Below are 16,370 nucleotides of genomic sequence, written 5' to 3'. Positions count from 1 at the left end.
TATATATATATATATATATATATATATATATATATATATATATATATATATATATATATATATATATATTTTTTTTTTTTTAAAAAAAAGAAATTAGCCTGTTGGTATTTAACTTAAAATCATATGTTTGTCCTAATTTTCTAAATTATAAGGCCAGAATTGAAATAAGTACGTTGGGCCAATTAATTAAAGTTTCAAGCCCATCAACGATTCAACCGACCTTTAAAATTATTTTTTGTCTTTTCTTTATTATTATAAAATACGTGGTAACCTATTTTTCCCCGTGGTTTGAATTTTCTTTAATTATGACTAGTTAATAACTAAATATACCCAGCATATACACCAAGTATACACACATATATATGAGATACATGTGTATACACTTGGTGTATACACAAGAAAAGGGCCCATTTTTTACTCCTTAAGAATCAGTGGACCGAGACCAAACCCAATAGGGTTGACCCCGCCCAAGTCAAATAATTAGGGGGGTAATTACCCCTTCACTTATCATTTTCAGAAAAAAAGAAAGGGCCAAACACCCCCCTCCCCTTCTCTCTTTCCTCTTCCATGCTTAACCCTAACGCCGCCTATGCTCTCCTTCTCTCTCATAGCAAAAAATGGCAAACGATGCAGAGGTCTCAAACCTCAATAGCTTTTTGCGTATTCAAATTCATGCAACAATTAATGGTTTGTCTATTTCTCACTCAAAATCGTTCCAAACACGGTATAGGTCGCTTTCATCTTCGATTTTCCTTTTAGTTTTTGAATTTATTACACGATTTCTGCATTTGTTCTTTATTTTCACTATTATATTGTTGTATTCTTGTTCGATTCTTGTTGGTTGAGTACAAATGGGCCAGATCGAGTAGAATCATGCTCAGATCTGGCCATGCGTTTTTGAATCTGTCAATTTCCACCGTAGATCTTCATTTGCAAGAGTAATTTGGACAAAACTAGTTCATCCCACATCATTGTTCTTAAGTTTTCTCACAGTCTTGGGGTTCTACGGTGGAAATTGACAGATTCAAAAAGGGAGGGTTTTTCAGCATTAGAAAAAATCGAAAAGCTAAGAATTTTAAGTTTAAACTTGAAATTGATATCAAAGTATAATTTTAGACTCAAAAGGAAAACCATTTCTGTTTGGTTTGAGTCTCTCAGTAAAAAAATTTATTTACTCTTTTTATTTTTATGGAGGTTGAGTTTGGGTTGGAAGCATAAGAGGCTTGCGAATCCATTCTTGACAAGGGCTGCATCGAAAAAAGGTAATACCCAACCTTTCTTTTACGTTCTTTGTCATTTTTATAAGTTAATAGTTAGAATGTATTGTTAAAATGCTCTTGGTTGCTGGCTTTGTAGTATAATTGTTAAATTAGGTACTGTTTAGCAGGCTTAGAGTAAGCTCTTTACAAACATGATACTTTACTTGTGATTATTTGGTTTAAGGCGAGTACCCTAGATCAGTGCTATACCTTGGCAAAGATATTTGAGGCTGTTGGGATCTGGAAATGGCTTGTGTGATCTTGAATCTTGATGAGGGTCACAATACACTATTAATATGTATATATTGAAACAAAAGAGTCTAGTTTAATCAGAAATACCTAGATTGTTGTAAGTTTGCTCAGGGTATTAGTTTGGTTTACTGTTTGGTGGACACTGCTTAATGTTAGAAAATCATCTTGACATGTTCTTGGGATCAACCTTGTAATATTTTATCATGACATGCTAATACCTGTCTCCAAAAGGAATTCATGGCTTAAGTATTTTTAGTTGTGTGTGAGGACCTCTTGATTTGCCTTATTTGAACCTATCTGAGACTGTCACCAGTTTGATTTGTGAGATCTCTTTACAAAGTGGGGCTGCCCTGCTTCTACCTTATCATGCTTGAGTTGAAAATTCTTTTAAGACTCTGCCTAAAAGAGTGTGTGCGCAGATGTGTTGGGTCTTCTATGGTTGGTGCCACCTTGCTATACTAAGTAACTTAGACTGCTCTTCTATGTGATTTTGTTCTCATTTCCTGTTAGCTGGTTAACTCTATGAATGTGCAATAATTGTATTAACCTGGGTAAATGAGATGAAAAGGGATTAGAGACGCAGAATGATCAAACATTCTTTTCTTCACTAAGTAAGGAACCGCTTCCTTTTTCTGAGAATCAGCCTGATTTACTGTCTACTTGTAAAAGCAAGCTAAATTAAAACAGGGCTAACAATCTAGTATGTGTTTCTCTTCTCCCTTGAGGGGAGGTTGATGTGTCTGGAGCTCTATTTAATTGTGCTTTCTTGATCAGGTCTGACTTATGAAAATGATCAGTTGTTGTTGTTGACAATAAGTGTAGGGCTAGAGGAGTTGTTGAGTAGACTTAGCCTTAGTAATTAATCACTACTAAAATGAAAGTGGGAATAGGTAAATCAAGAATAGAATCATGATAAGAACAAGTCTAGGTGGTGTTGAAACAAGACTGTATGGGGGGAAGGGAAAAGTTAGATCAATAATGAACCATTGGTCTGATAAAATGTGATTACCCTATTAATTCAACTTGCTAAAACATGACTAAGGTGTCACGACCCAACCCCGTGGGCCGCGACCAGTGCCCTAGCTGGGCACCTATACGTACCCGATACCCAAATTAGCATATTATCAGAATAATAATATAGTAATAACATTAGTGGATGCTACAGAATTTAGCAGAAGAGCAGACTTGGCACACAGAAGCCGATAAGGCTATCACAAAACAAAACATCCCAAACATATGTACAGAACCCACACAGATGTATCCACAGACCTCTACAGAACATATCATAATCATAAGACGGGACAGGGCCCCGTCATACCCTGAACAAAGTACATATCCAGACAGCAGTGACAGACTGTACCAAAAGATGGGCTCTGTAGAAGAGAGCGCCCCAAAATAGCAGAAGTGGGATCCTAAACAGATGGATCAGCAAACCTGTCGTCTGTACCTGCGCGGCATGAAAACGCAGGCCCCGAAGAAAGGGGGTCAGTACGAAATATGTATTGAATATGTAAAGCGGAATCACAGAAGTCAAATCATAATGTTTACAGAAAATGAGTACATAATCCAGAGTGTCAAATGCATACTTCCAAATCAGACAGAATGGGTACAGAAACATATGTCATATCATATCCGGTCCCTGTCACGGGACTCGGCAGACAGAACGTGGTCACCCTCCCGACACTGGTGCCACAATACAGAGGAATCAGAAAAAGGGGCGTGGCCCCGTATCATATAATGTCATATCAGAATGGCCATAACAGATCAGATCAGAATAGGAGGACATGGCACATCATACTCCACAGACCCATGTACGCGTATACTTGCCCCCTCACATCGGGGCGCGGCGAACAATGCAGAGAATCACGCTTGACAACATATCCTGGCCCGGGCTCAGTGTGGGAAACATTGGGACATCCACGAATGGAGTAGTGAGAGACTAATGCAATTTAAAAATATCATAAATGGTTTCAAAGACTCGATGAAGCGTATCAAAGCCAAACAAATCCAATGGAGTCGGACGGAATCAGAATTAATACAATTCGGATATCATAATAATTTACAGAAATATAACCTTCCTGAAGTCATTCCGAGTGTCAAAATAATTTATAAGATTTAATAGAATATTTAAAATAATATTCTTTAAGCGATTAGTAGGGTAATCAAAACATTTCTTTCAAAAATTGCTTAGAAAGTAAGCTTTAGCATATTAGGGGCAAAACCGGAAATAGTGGGCCCGCCTCGGGACAAATAAGGCGGCGGGCTCAAATCATGCCCTCTAAGCTTATGGTATCACCTAAAAAGGTTCTACAAACATTCTATGACTTTCCAAGTAGTTTAGAACAAAATTGCATAATTCCAAGAAATAGCGTATTAAAATGGTTCAATTCTACTGAAGGAAAAACTGAAATTTTCTCTTGCGGATTCCGAGGGCCAAGAGGTCCTTCGAGGCCCGGATCCGACCCTAACACACTAAGGGCATGCCAAGGGAAGAATAGGGGTTGCTTTACATACCTTTCACGCTCCTTAAGCCTTTCCAAACTCACTTCCCGTTTCGTCGAAAAACTGCAATTGGTCAAGTTTACCAATTGTAAGCTATGAATACCAAAGTTCCAACTTAATGCATATTTGGCTACCGAAATTTCGGCAGCACTTCCCCTATACATATAGCACCCCGAGAATTCAACTCGGCTATAATCCATCAACAACAACCCAAACGACAACATCAATATCAACAATGAACATTAAAAACACAAATATCCTTCAACTAGTAATTTTTCTCACAAGTTGACATAATCTTCAATTAAACCCAAACTTTCGACTAACATCATGATTTCACATCCATTATCACTCAAGATCATCACAATATAGATTTAGAGACATTTCATTTCATTTTCCTTAAGGTATACACTCGATATACATAATATACAACTTTCCGCCAAAGTCTTAACTTATGCAAAACATCAAATCTTTGGCATATAATTTCATAACAAGTTTCCAACTTCCAAATTCATCAATGATCATCATAATTCACAACCAAACGACTTCATTTCCTTAATGTCGGAAAATCATACTAAAACGACATAAGTGTTTACATTCCGATTCAATACAAACTTATATCATTCTAACTTCATTTACATATCAAGCATTACAACAACACTCCAATACACTAAACAACTTAATTCATTTCTATTCCAAATGCAATATACCACACGGCCATATGCTTATTTTTCCATATCAACTAAATTCATCCAACTTTCAATTCCCATATGCATTTCATCACAATCACAACTAGAATATAACATGAATTCTATACATTTTGGCTATACAACATATATATACACACGGCTACACCTCCAATTCCAAACCCACATTACAAACTTCCATTTTTCCATATAATCAACACATTTCTACATACTACGACACAAACAAAACTTCATAACACAATAAAAAGGTAAAAATTCTTACCTTTTCTTCAAGTCTTCTTCACTTGAACTTGTGTTCACTTTGAGGAATCTAATGCTTCCCACTCCAAACCAACTATACCAAGATGCAAAGGAACCTTGACTTAGTAGGAAAACAACAAGAATTGAATTTTTAGAACAATATTTATGGTGGCTATTTTTGCACCTCAAACCCGAAATGGTCTTCTTTCTCTCCTTCTATTTTTGTTGTTGTTCTTATCTCTAATTTCTTAAGTCTTCTATGGTATATGTAGTTGAAGTGCTTGGTCACATGACCAAGCACATGACCAACTAAAATTGGGCTTGGATCATGGCCTAATGTGGCCGGCCATACACCCCTTTTTGGGCCTCACTTACAATTCAATTTTTGAGCCCAATAACTTATGGATCGTATTTTATAATTCCCGAAACTAATTTCCAAAATTCCAAAATTACCCTTAACCTTGTCCCACACTTTCATGACTCTATTCTTTCATGCATAACTCCTACGTTTAACAAAATATCAAATTTGACCTCGTATCTCAAGAATCCATTATTTATCGAATTTTTCCAAACGTTTGAAAACACGGGATATAACATCCTCCCCCCCTTTAGAACATTCGTCCTCGAATGTAAAATTAATCTTATAGGGATGGAAAATACTTTGGGGGAGTTTCTGATTATAGACAACACATACGTCATACGATTGATATTGAAATGAAATTAAACAGGAATTTAAGGTTACCTGTGGGCATAGGGAACATATGAGGATATTTCTTCTTCATTTCCTCTTCAGCCTCCCACGTTATTTCCTCCCTATTATCGTTCCGCCACAGTACCTTAACAGAGGCTACGTCTTTATTCCGGAGCCTCCTTACCTGACGATCCAAAATAGATACGGGCTGCTCCTCGTACGATAGTTGCTCCGACACCTGAATATCATCCGCAGGGAAAATTCTGGAAGGGTCACCAATGCATCTGCGGAGCATAGAGACATGGAACACCGGATGTACCTCTTCCAAATCAGATGGCAAATCTAACTCATAGGCGACATTTCCAACCTTCCGAACAATCTGACAAGGCCCAATATAAGGCGGACTGAGCTTACCCTTTCTGCAGAACCGCATCACGCCTTTCATAGGCGATACCTTCAGAAATACCCAATCGCCTACCTGAAACTCCAACGGTCGACGCCGTTTATCCGCGTATGACTTCTGTCGACTCTGGGCTGCCAACAGTCGCTCTCGAATAAGTTTCACCTTGTCCACGGCCTGCTGGACCATATCTGGGCCAATCAACTCTGTCTCGCCAATATCAAACCAGCCAATCGGCGATCTGCATTTCCTGCCATATAAAGCCTCGTATGGAGCCATCTGGATGCTGGAATGGTAACTATTATTATATGCAAACTCAATCAATGGTAAGTGATCATCCCAGCTGCCTCTGAAATCAATAACGCAGGCCCGCAACATATCCTCCAGCGTCTGTATAGTGCGTTCGGCCTGTCCGTCGCTCTGAGGATCAAATGCTGTGCTCAGACTCACCTGAGTCCCTAGGCCCTCCTGAAACGACCTCCAGAAACGCGCCGTAATCTGGGCGCCTCTGTCAGAAATAATAGATAGAGGAACTCCGTGAAGCTTCACAATCTCCTTAATATAGAGCCTGGCATAATCCTCGGCGGAATAAGTAGTCCTGACGGGAAGAAAGTGGGCTGATTTCGTCAGCCTATCCACAACGACCCAGATGGAATCATACTTCCGTGGAGTGCGAGGCAAACCTGTAATGAAGTCCATATTAATAACCTCCCACTTCCAAGTTGGAATCTCCATTTCCTGCAATAGTCCACCCGGCTTCTGATGCTCAATCTTGACCTGCTGACAATTAGGACACTGGGCGACGAACTCTGCAATATCCCTTTTCATACCGTCCCACCAGTATAAGCATCGGAGGTCATGGTACATCTTCGTAGACCCAGGATCGACCGAATAGCGAGCATAATGTGCCTCGCTCATAACCTGCTGCCGTAGGCCTGCAATATCAGGTACACACAACCTGCCTCTGTATAACAAAGTGCCGTCCGGTGAAAACTCGAATGGAGTCCTCTCCTTATCATAGGATGTGTCCCTGTACCGAGCTAAGACAGTATCTTCGTATTGACGCCTTTTAATATCGTTCCTGATGGATGACTCAGAAACCCCTCGAACAGAAATCTGGGTATCTCCAGAATCGGCCAGACGAACCCCGAGACTAGCCAACTGCTGAACATCACGGGCTATTTCTCTCCTGTCTGGCTGTAAATCGGCCAAACTGCCCATAGACTTCCGACTGAGCGCGTCTGCAACAACATTAGCCTTGCCTGGATGATACAGAATATCCACGTCATAATCTTTCAGAAGCTCCAGCCACCTCCGCTGCCGCAAATTAAGCTCTCTCTGTCTGAAAATATACTGGAGACTCTTATGATCAGTATAGATATCCACATGAACGCCATATAAATAGTGTCTCCATATCTTCAGAGCATGAATCACCGCTGCGATCTCCAGATCGTGGGTAGGATAATTCTTCTCATGCTTTTTGAGCTGCCGGGAAGCATACGCTATAACTCTGCCGTGCTGCATCAATACACAGCCTAACCCCATGCCAGAAGCGTCACAATAAATAACATACCCGTCCGGTCCCTCTGGAAGAGTCAGGACTGGGGCTGAAGTCAGCTTCTCCTTCAGCAACTGGAAGCTCCGTTCACAAGTGTCAGACCACTGGAACTTAGCTCCCTTCTGAGTCAGCCTTGTCAAAGGCGCTGAAATCGAAGCAAACTTCTTCACAAATCTCCTGTAATAACCTGCTAATCCCAGGAAACTGCGTACCTCTGTGGGCGTCGTAGGTCTGGGCCAATTCTTCACGGCCTCGATCTTCTGTGTGTCCACACGGACACCATCAGCTGCAATAATATGCCCCAAGAAAGCCACTGAAGACAACCAGAATTCACACTTAGAAAATTTGGCATATAATTTCCGATGCCGGAGTACCCCTAATACCAATCTCAGATGATCTGCGTGCTCCGCCTCGGACCGAGAATAAACCAGGATATCATCAATGAATACAATTACAAACATATCCAAGAATGGCCTGAATACTCGGTTCATCAAATCCATGAATATTGCGGGGGCATTAGTAAGCCCAACAGACATAACCCTGAACTCATAATGCCCATATCGGGTCCGGAAAGCTGTCTTAGGGATATCGGCCTCTCGTACTCGTACCTGGTGGTAGCCGGATCGAAGATCTATCTTCGAAAAACACCTAGCGCCCTGCAGCTGGTCAAACAAATCATCAATCCTGGGGAGGGGGTATTTATTCTTTATAGTTACCTTATTCAGCTGCCGATAATCAATACACATACGCAGCGACCCGTCCTTCTTACGCACAAATAATACCGGGGCTCCCCAAGGCGAAGTACTGGGTCTGATGAAGCCCTTATCTAACAAATCCTTCAGCTGCTCTTTCAACTCCTTTAATTCTGCAGGCGCCATTCTGTACGGAGGAATCGAGATAGGCTGAGTGCCTGGGAGTAAATCAATAGAGAAATCTATTTCCCGCTCTGGAGGAAGACCTGGAAGCTCGTCGGGGAAAATATCTGGAAACTCATTAATCACGGGGACTGACTGAAGTGTCGGCGTCTCTGCGTCCAAGTCTTGTACCCGTACCAGATGATAGATATAACCATTTCTAATCATTTTCTTTGCCTTAAGGTATGAAATAAACTTACCTTTCGGCGATGCTGTATTACCAGCCCAATTTATAACTGGCTCCCCGGGAAACTGGAAGCGAACTACCTTATTCTGGCAGTCAACATTAGCGTAACAGGAAGCTAGCCAATCCATACCCATAATAACATCAAATTCAGTCATATCTAACTCTACCAGATCTGCCTTAGTGTCACGGTCACAAACAATCACAGAACAGTCTTTATAAACCTGTTTCGCTATAACAAAATCCCCTATCGGTGTGGCTACCTCAAATGGCTCTATAGGTTCAGACATAATACCAATTTTTCCAGCAACAAGGGGTGAAATATATGATAAAGTCGAATCTGGATCAATTAATGCATACACAGACCGAGAGAAGACCAATAAAGTACCTGTAACGACATTAGGAGATGCCTCCTGATCCTGGCGACTGGTCAAAGCATAAATGCGGTTCGAAGGACCGCTAATACCAGAAGCTCCACCACGGCCTCTGCCGCGACCCGCTGGCGCTGGAATACCCTGCCCCGTAGGGCGCATAGCTACTGACGAAGATGAAGACCCAGCGACTGATTCGGTAGGCTGCGCTGCACCACCCGAACTACCCTTATACGGGCAATCTCTCACAGAATGGCCCTGACGACCACAAGAAAAGCATGCACCGGTGGCTCTGTAGCACTCTCCCGTATGGTATCTGCCGCAAAAAGAAAACTGAACCCTGGGTGGCCTCATCTGACCAGAACCCCTATCTGTCCGTGAACCTGAAGCCCTGGAGCTCTGGCCTGCTCCTGAATACCTTGGGCTATCAAATCTGCGACCGGTAGGCTGGGGAGGCGCGCTCTGCGCCGGCTGAGATGAAAATCTGCTAGGCTGCTGCGGCTGTTGGGGCTGTCTGCCCCGAAAATCTCCAGATGACCTGGCCCTCTTGGGCTGTCTCCGATCCTGGCCCCTGTCAGGCTGATGTCCTCCTCTGCCCCGATCCTCCATGCCCTGGGCGTGGGCCTGAATACGGGCAATGTCCATACCGGGCTGAGCAGCCAATACTAAGCAGCTATCAACAAAATACCGATCCAGCCCCATAATATATCTGTGCATCCGGTCCGCTATAGTAGCCACCACAGTAGGTGCATATCGGGCTAAGGAATCAAACTCCAAACTATAGTCCCGGACACTGCGGCCCTTCTGCCTCAATAATAAGAATCTATCTGATCTGGCTCGTCGCAACTCTGGGGCAGAAAATGTCCAAGAAATGCCTGAGAAAAATCGCCCCAAACTGCTGGGGGAGCGCCGTCCCCTCTGGATAGCCCCCATGACTCGTACCAGGTTGCCGCCACATCATATAACCGGTACGAAGCTAACGCGACTGACTCTGTCTCGGAAGCATTAATCAAATCTAGAGTGCATCGCATCTTCCTGATAAACTCCTCAGGATCCTCCTCGGGCTTTGTCCCGAAGAACTCTGGAGGACTACAAGTCAAAAACTCACGGGCTCTCGAACTGTCACGCCTGACTGCCCGGTCACCTCCCAGTCCATGCCCCTGAACCTGCCCTGCCACAAGTCTCGTCAGCAACTGGACTGCCTCCCTCATAGACTGATCCTCAGTGCCTGGCCGCGGAGCTGGAGGCTCTGGTACTGGAACTGCGGGAGTTGGCGGTGGAGCCGCCCCCCGATCTGCAGCTACGACTGCCCCTATCTCCTCCACGAGTGGCGGTGTAGAAGAACCCTCTGTCTGGGGCAAAGTCTCCGGAGCAATATGTGCCTGGGCCCTGGTAATCCTCTGGACCCGGCTAGTCTCTCCCAAGGCTGCTGACTTGGCCTTTTGGGCCGCTGTTGCCTTTTTTGGAGGCATATCTGCAAATATAGCCACTCGTTAGGGAGGGGTCATCCTGATAACACAGCTCTATCGCACGATCTAAGACAAAAAGAAGGGTAGTATCCTAAATGCCCTGTAGCCTCCTGTTTATAGGTGTGGTGCACAACACACCGATAAACAAGACTCTACTAGACACAATCTGTGGACAATCCGAGGACGAACCGCTTTGATACCACTTTTGTCACGACCCAACCCCGTGGGCCGCGACCAGTGCCCTAGCTGGGCACCTATACGTACCCGATACCCAAATTAGCATATTATCAGAATAATAATATAGTAATAACATTAGTGGATGCTACAGAATTTAGCAGAAGAGCAGACTTGGCACACAGAAGCCGATAAGGCTATCACAAAACAAAACATCCCAAACATATGTACAGAACCCACACAGATGTATCCACAGACCTCTACAGAACATATCATAATCATAAGACGGGACAGGGCCCCGTCATACCCTGAACAAAGTACATATCCAGACAGCAGTGACAGACTGTACCAAAAGATGGGCTCTGTAGAAGAGAGCGCCCCAAAATAGCAGAAGTGGGATCCTAAACAGATGGATCAGCAAACCTGTCGTCTGTACCTGCGCGACATGAAAACGCAGCCCCCGAAGAAAGGGGGTCAGTACGAAATATGTACTGAATATGTAAAGCGGAATCACAGAAGTCAAATCATAATGTTTACAGAAAATGAGTACATAATCCAGAGTGTCAAATGCATACTTCCAAATCAGACAGAATGGGTACAGAAACATATGTCATATCATATCCGGTCCCTGCCACGGGACTCGGCAGACAGAACGTGGTCACCCTCCCGACACTGGTGCCACAATACAGAGGAATCAGAAAAAGGGGCGTGGCCCCGTATCATAAAATGTCATATTAGAATGGCCATAACAGATCAAATCAGAATAGGCGGACATGGCACATCATACTCCACAGACCCATGTACGCGTATACCTGCCCCCTCACATCGGGGCGCGGCGAACAATGCAGAGAATCACGCTTGACAACATATCCTGGCCCGGGCTCAGTGTGGGAAACATTGGGACATCCACGAATGGAGTAGTGAGAGACTAATGCAATTTAAAAATATCATAAATGGTTTCAAAGACTCGATGAAGCGTATCAAAGCCAAACAAATCCAATGGAGTCGGACGGAATCAGAATTAATACAATTCAGATATCATAATAATTTACAGAAATATAACCTTCCTGAAGTCATTCCGAGTGTCAAAATAATTTATAAGATTTAATAGAATATTTAAAATAATATTCTTTAAGCGATTAGTAGGGTAATCAAAACATTTCTTTCAAAAATCGCTTAGAAAGTAAGCTTTAGCATATTAGGGGCAAAACCGGAAATAGTGGGCCCGCCTCGGGACAAATAAGGCGGCGGGCTCAAATCATGCCCTCTAAGCTTATGGTATCACCTAAAAAGGTTCTACAAACATTCTATGACTTTCCAAGTAGTTTAGAACAAAATTGCATAATTCCAAGAAATAGCGTATTAAAATGGTTCAATTCTACTGAAGGAAAAACTGAAATTTTCTCTTGCGGATTCCGAGGGCCAAGAGGTCCTTCGAGGCCCGGATCCGACCCTAACACACTAAGGGCATGCCAAGGGAAGAATAGGGGTTGCTTTACATACCTTTCACGCTCCTTAAGCCTTTCCAAACTCACTTCCCGTTTCGTCGAAAAACTGCAATTGGTCAAGTTTACCAATTGTAAGCTATGAATACCAAAGTTCCAACTTAATGCATATTTGGCTACCGAAATTTCGGCAGCACTTCCCCTATACATATAGCACCCCGAGAATTCAACTCGGCTATAATCCATCAACAACAACCCAAACGACAACATCAATATCAACAATGAACATTAAAAACACAAATATCCTTCAACTAGTCATTTTTCTCACAAGTTGACATAATCTTCAATTCAACCCAAACTTTCGACTAACATCATGATTTCACATCCATTATCACTCAAGATCATCACAATATAGATTTAGAGACATTTCATTTCATTTTCCTTAAGGTATACACTCGATATACATAATATACAACTTTCCGCCAAAGTCTTAACTTATGCAAAACATCAAATCTTTGGCATATAATTTCATAACAAGTTTCCAACTTCCAAATTCATCAATGATCATCATAATTCACAACCAAACGACTTCATTTCCTTAATGTCGGAAAATCATACTAAAACGACATAAGTGTTTACATTCCGATTCAATACAAACTTATATCATTCTAACTTCATTTACATATCAAGCATTACAACAACACTCCAATACACTAAACAACTTAATTCATTTCTATTCCAAATGCAATATACCACACGGCCATATGCTTATTTTTCCATATCAACTAAATTCATCCAACTTTCAATTCCCATATGCATTTCATCACAATCACAACTAGAATATAACATGAATTCTATACATTTTGGCTATACAACATATATATACACACGGCTACACCTCCAATTCCAAACCCACATTACAAACTTCCATTTTTCCATATAATCAACACATTTCTACATACTACGACACAAACAAAACTTCATAACACAATAAAAAGGTAGAAATTCTTACCTTTTCTTCAAGTCTTCTTCACTTGAACTTGTGTTCACTTTGAGGAATCTAATGCTTCCCACTCCAAACCAACTATACCAAGATGCAAAGGAACCTTGACTTAGTAGGAAAACAACAAGAATTGAATTTTTAGAACAATATTTATGGTGGCTATGTTTGCACCTCAAACCCGAAATGGTCTTCTTTCTCACCTTCTATTTTTTTTGTTGTTCTTACCTCTAATTTCTTAAGTCTTCTATGGTATATGTAGTTGAAGTGCTTGGTCACATGACCAACTAAAATTGGGCTTGGATCATGGCCTAATGTGGCCGGCCATACACCCCTTTTTGGGCCTCACTTACAATTCAATTTTTGAGCCCAATAACTTATGGATCGTATTTTATAATTCCCGAAACTAATTTCCAAAATTCCAAAATTACCCTTAACCTTGTCCCACACTTTCATGACTCTATTCTTTCATGCATAACTCCTACGTTCAACAAAATATCAAATTTGACCTCGTATCTCAAGAATCCATTATTTATCGAATTTTTCCAAACGTGTGAAAACACGGGATATAACATAAGGAGAAAAAGGTGAGACTGTTTAGACTAGATTGAACCATGTGCAGGTTAAGTAGGATTCTGCCTAGAGAATAGGTTAACAAGGGAGGGGGTTTAGGTCAATCTTTTGCTAATTGACTGGTCTCTTAAGAATTGGACTAGAAACCTAAAATGTTTGCCATATGGCCTATTCATGAAATGCCATTTTGTTCTTTGCACTTGTATGTCAGTTTCAGAAGTGTGCTTCATTTGCCAGTTAATGCAGCTCTTCCCTTCTCCTTTTGTTTTTCTACTTCTGTGAAATCTTGTTATGTTTCAAAGCTCAAGGATATGTCCCTTTAGAAAAATGGAGTAGTTTACTTAAAAACATATAAATGCTTGGTTCATGGCCATTTGGTAAATGGCAGTCTGAGTTTCCTTTGTGCTCTATTTAGAGGCTCTGAATGCTGTCTTCTTAAAAAGGAAGTGATTGATCCCATCTCTAAGTTCAAATTTCCCTCCCTTTGATCAGTGTTGTTAGAACATGAAATGTTTTGTATGGACTCTGTTGGAATTTGGCTAGCTTAAAATAAGAAGGGGAGTTGCCTACTGCCCAATACCTGAGTAATTTTATGTTTTAGACTTGACTTTCAATGCCCTGTCAAGATGTTTGATTGTCTTTATCTCCTTGACTGTCTCATGTACACTTTCCATGGTCTATCTAAGTGTGGTTTGTGATATAACACAACATTAATACATTCTTGAGTTGATCTAGGGTAGTTCTGCCGAGTGACTTAAGAAAACTTGCTTATGACATTTGATTTGTCTTGTGAACCTGCATGAACTTGTTGGCTTCTAGTGTTGAAAAAACCTTGACTCTAGCCTAAATAATCCCAATCATTTATACACTCTAGTAATTGAACTTATTAAGACACTTGGCTGTAAGAAAAGATATATGGTAGCAAATAGCCTTTATAATTGGAAGGGATTGAAGGCAAACTAAAACCCCATGGCCAGGAAGTGTCTTTTCAAAAAGAGGTGCTTTGAGAAGGGATCTAAAGAAGGGGTGATCATAACACTGTTGGATCCACCACATCTTCCCTTTGTATAAAAGGCACCATGGCATTTTCCTGGGCCTATGGTGGTGCATGTTGGCTGAATACATACCCCTAAAATTATGTAGACTTACTGCTAGAACCTAAAGGAATAGGTTAAGTCAGAAACACATAGATAAAGGTTTAGTAAAGACTTATTGATGAACCAATGAAACATCTGTGCATGATCTCATTGAATACCAAGGGAAGGACTTTAAAAGAAGGTAAGAAACTTGAACAATCACGGGCTAAAACTGAAATAGAGTTGTTGAGATTATTAAAGATCATACAGTTTTTCTTTTAAAAGGAACATCACCCAAAGAGACAAATGATGTTATGTATAACCCCTTTATATTATAAGTGTAGCTTGCATTATTTCTTGCTTGGTGTCTTCGTCTTGTTTGGTCCAAATGGGATCTGGAATTCCTCACCTGTTTCCATGATTCATGTATCTTGACTTTGACTTAAAGATAGTCCCTCTCTTATGATAGTACCTGTCTGCCTGCTCAGTCTATACTTGGCCTTTATAAACCGTGACTTAGGATGCATTTCGTTATTTACTAGGGTCTGTTTGGTTCATTATACATGTTCAGTTTGTAATTGAGCTTTATATTGATATTTGCTATGACTGTACATTTTATATATAGGAACTGATAAGTTTACTTGGTATAAACCACCCCTAGCCTAAATACCATGCATGATGTAATGAATCTGCTCCTGTTTCATTGATGATTAAAGGGCAGTGATGAATGTAGGTATGAAGTAGTGTCTTGTTTCTCAAGAGTTATATATGTACTCCATCTTGGGATGAAAGTTAAAACTATTTAGTGATATTGGATCCTAGCTATGCACTTGTGCTTGATTGTGGTAAGGTTGAGGATCACTTGGGGTTGGCCAAACCTTCCCCCAGTGCCAGCCATGCCTGGGGTTCGATGAAACCCCTTGGATCTTGTGCGACACTTGGAATAAGGAGGGTGGCAACCACCTAGTATCACTCCAATACACTCAGCCACACATCACTATAATGCATCATGGGAAAAAAAAATACCATGCTAGGACAACTTGGTTCCTCCTATCTAAATGTTATTATTATATGTGTATATTTTTAGTGTATATCGTGTGAATTTTCGTAGGATTCAGTCTAACCTATTTCCTTTTCTTCCCCCCCCCCCCCCCCCCCCCCCCCTCCTTTCCCCCTCTTTCTCTCACTCTTCACATGTCCGCTTGGGTCGGGCAGCCTCCCTATTAGGCCTAAGGCCCAATAGGATAATTCTTTCAAAATCTGCCGAATACGAGAAACAAAGGGAAGCTAATATATATGTCTATGAAGGCCCAACCATGGTGGAAAATGGTTAAGGGGCTTGGTACACCCCAAACTTTGCTTGCTTTATTTTTTGCGATATGATATGTTTTATCTTCACATTTGTGTTTGTAAAACTCACAACATTATGGGAAACTAAATGGTTGGAACTAGACGTTTTAGGCAAACGGTACTTAAGCTGTTTAGTTTGACTTTAGGCCCCTTTGCGAATTTTCAAAAACCTATTTTTATTTTCTCACTTTCAAAAATAATTTCTAAA

At 41.3% G+C, this 16,370-nt stretch overlaps 1 long non-coding RNA gene across 1 annotated transcript; it reads left to right on the top strand.

Moving 5' to 3' along the window:
* The first annotated feature begins 535 nt into the window (after positions 1-535).
* Positions 536-15,967, top strand: LOC132615744 (uncharacterized). Its single transcript, XR_009572817.1, has 3 exons — positions 536-724; positions 1,195-2,553; positions 13,742-15,967. It is a non-coding gene; the product is annotated as an uncharacterized LOC132615744 (long non-coding RNA).
* The last annotated feature ends 403 nt before the right edge of the window (positions 15,968-16,370 follow it).

Source organism: Lycium barbarum, chromosome 10 (genome assembly GCF_019175385.1).
Source record: "Lycium barbarum isolate Lr01 chromosome 10, ASM1917538v2, whole genome shotgun sequence".
Taxonomy (NCBI): Eukaryota; Viridiplantae; Streptophyta; class Magnoliopsida; order Solanales; family Solanaceae; genus Lycium; species Lycium barbarum.
Note: the sequence above shows the minus strand (reverse complement) of the source record. Positions and strands in the feature narration are given on the sequence as shown.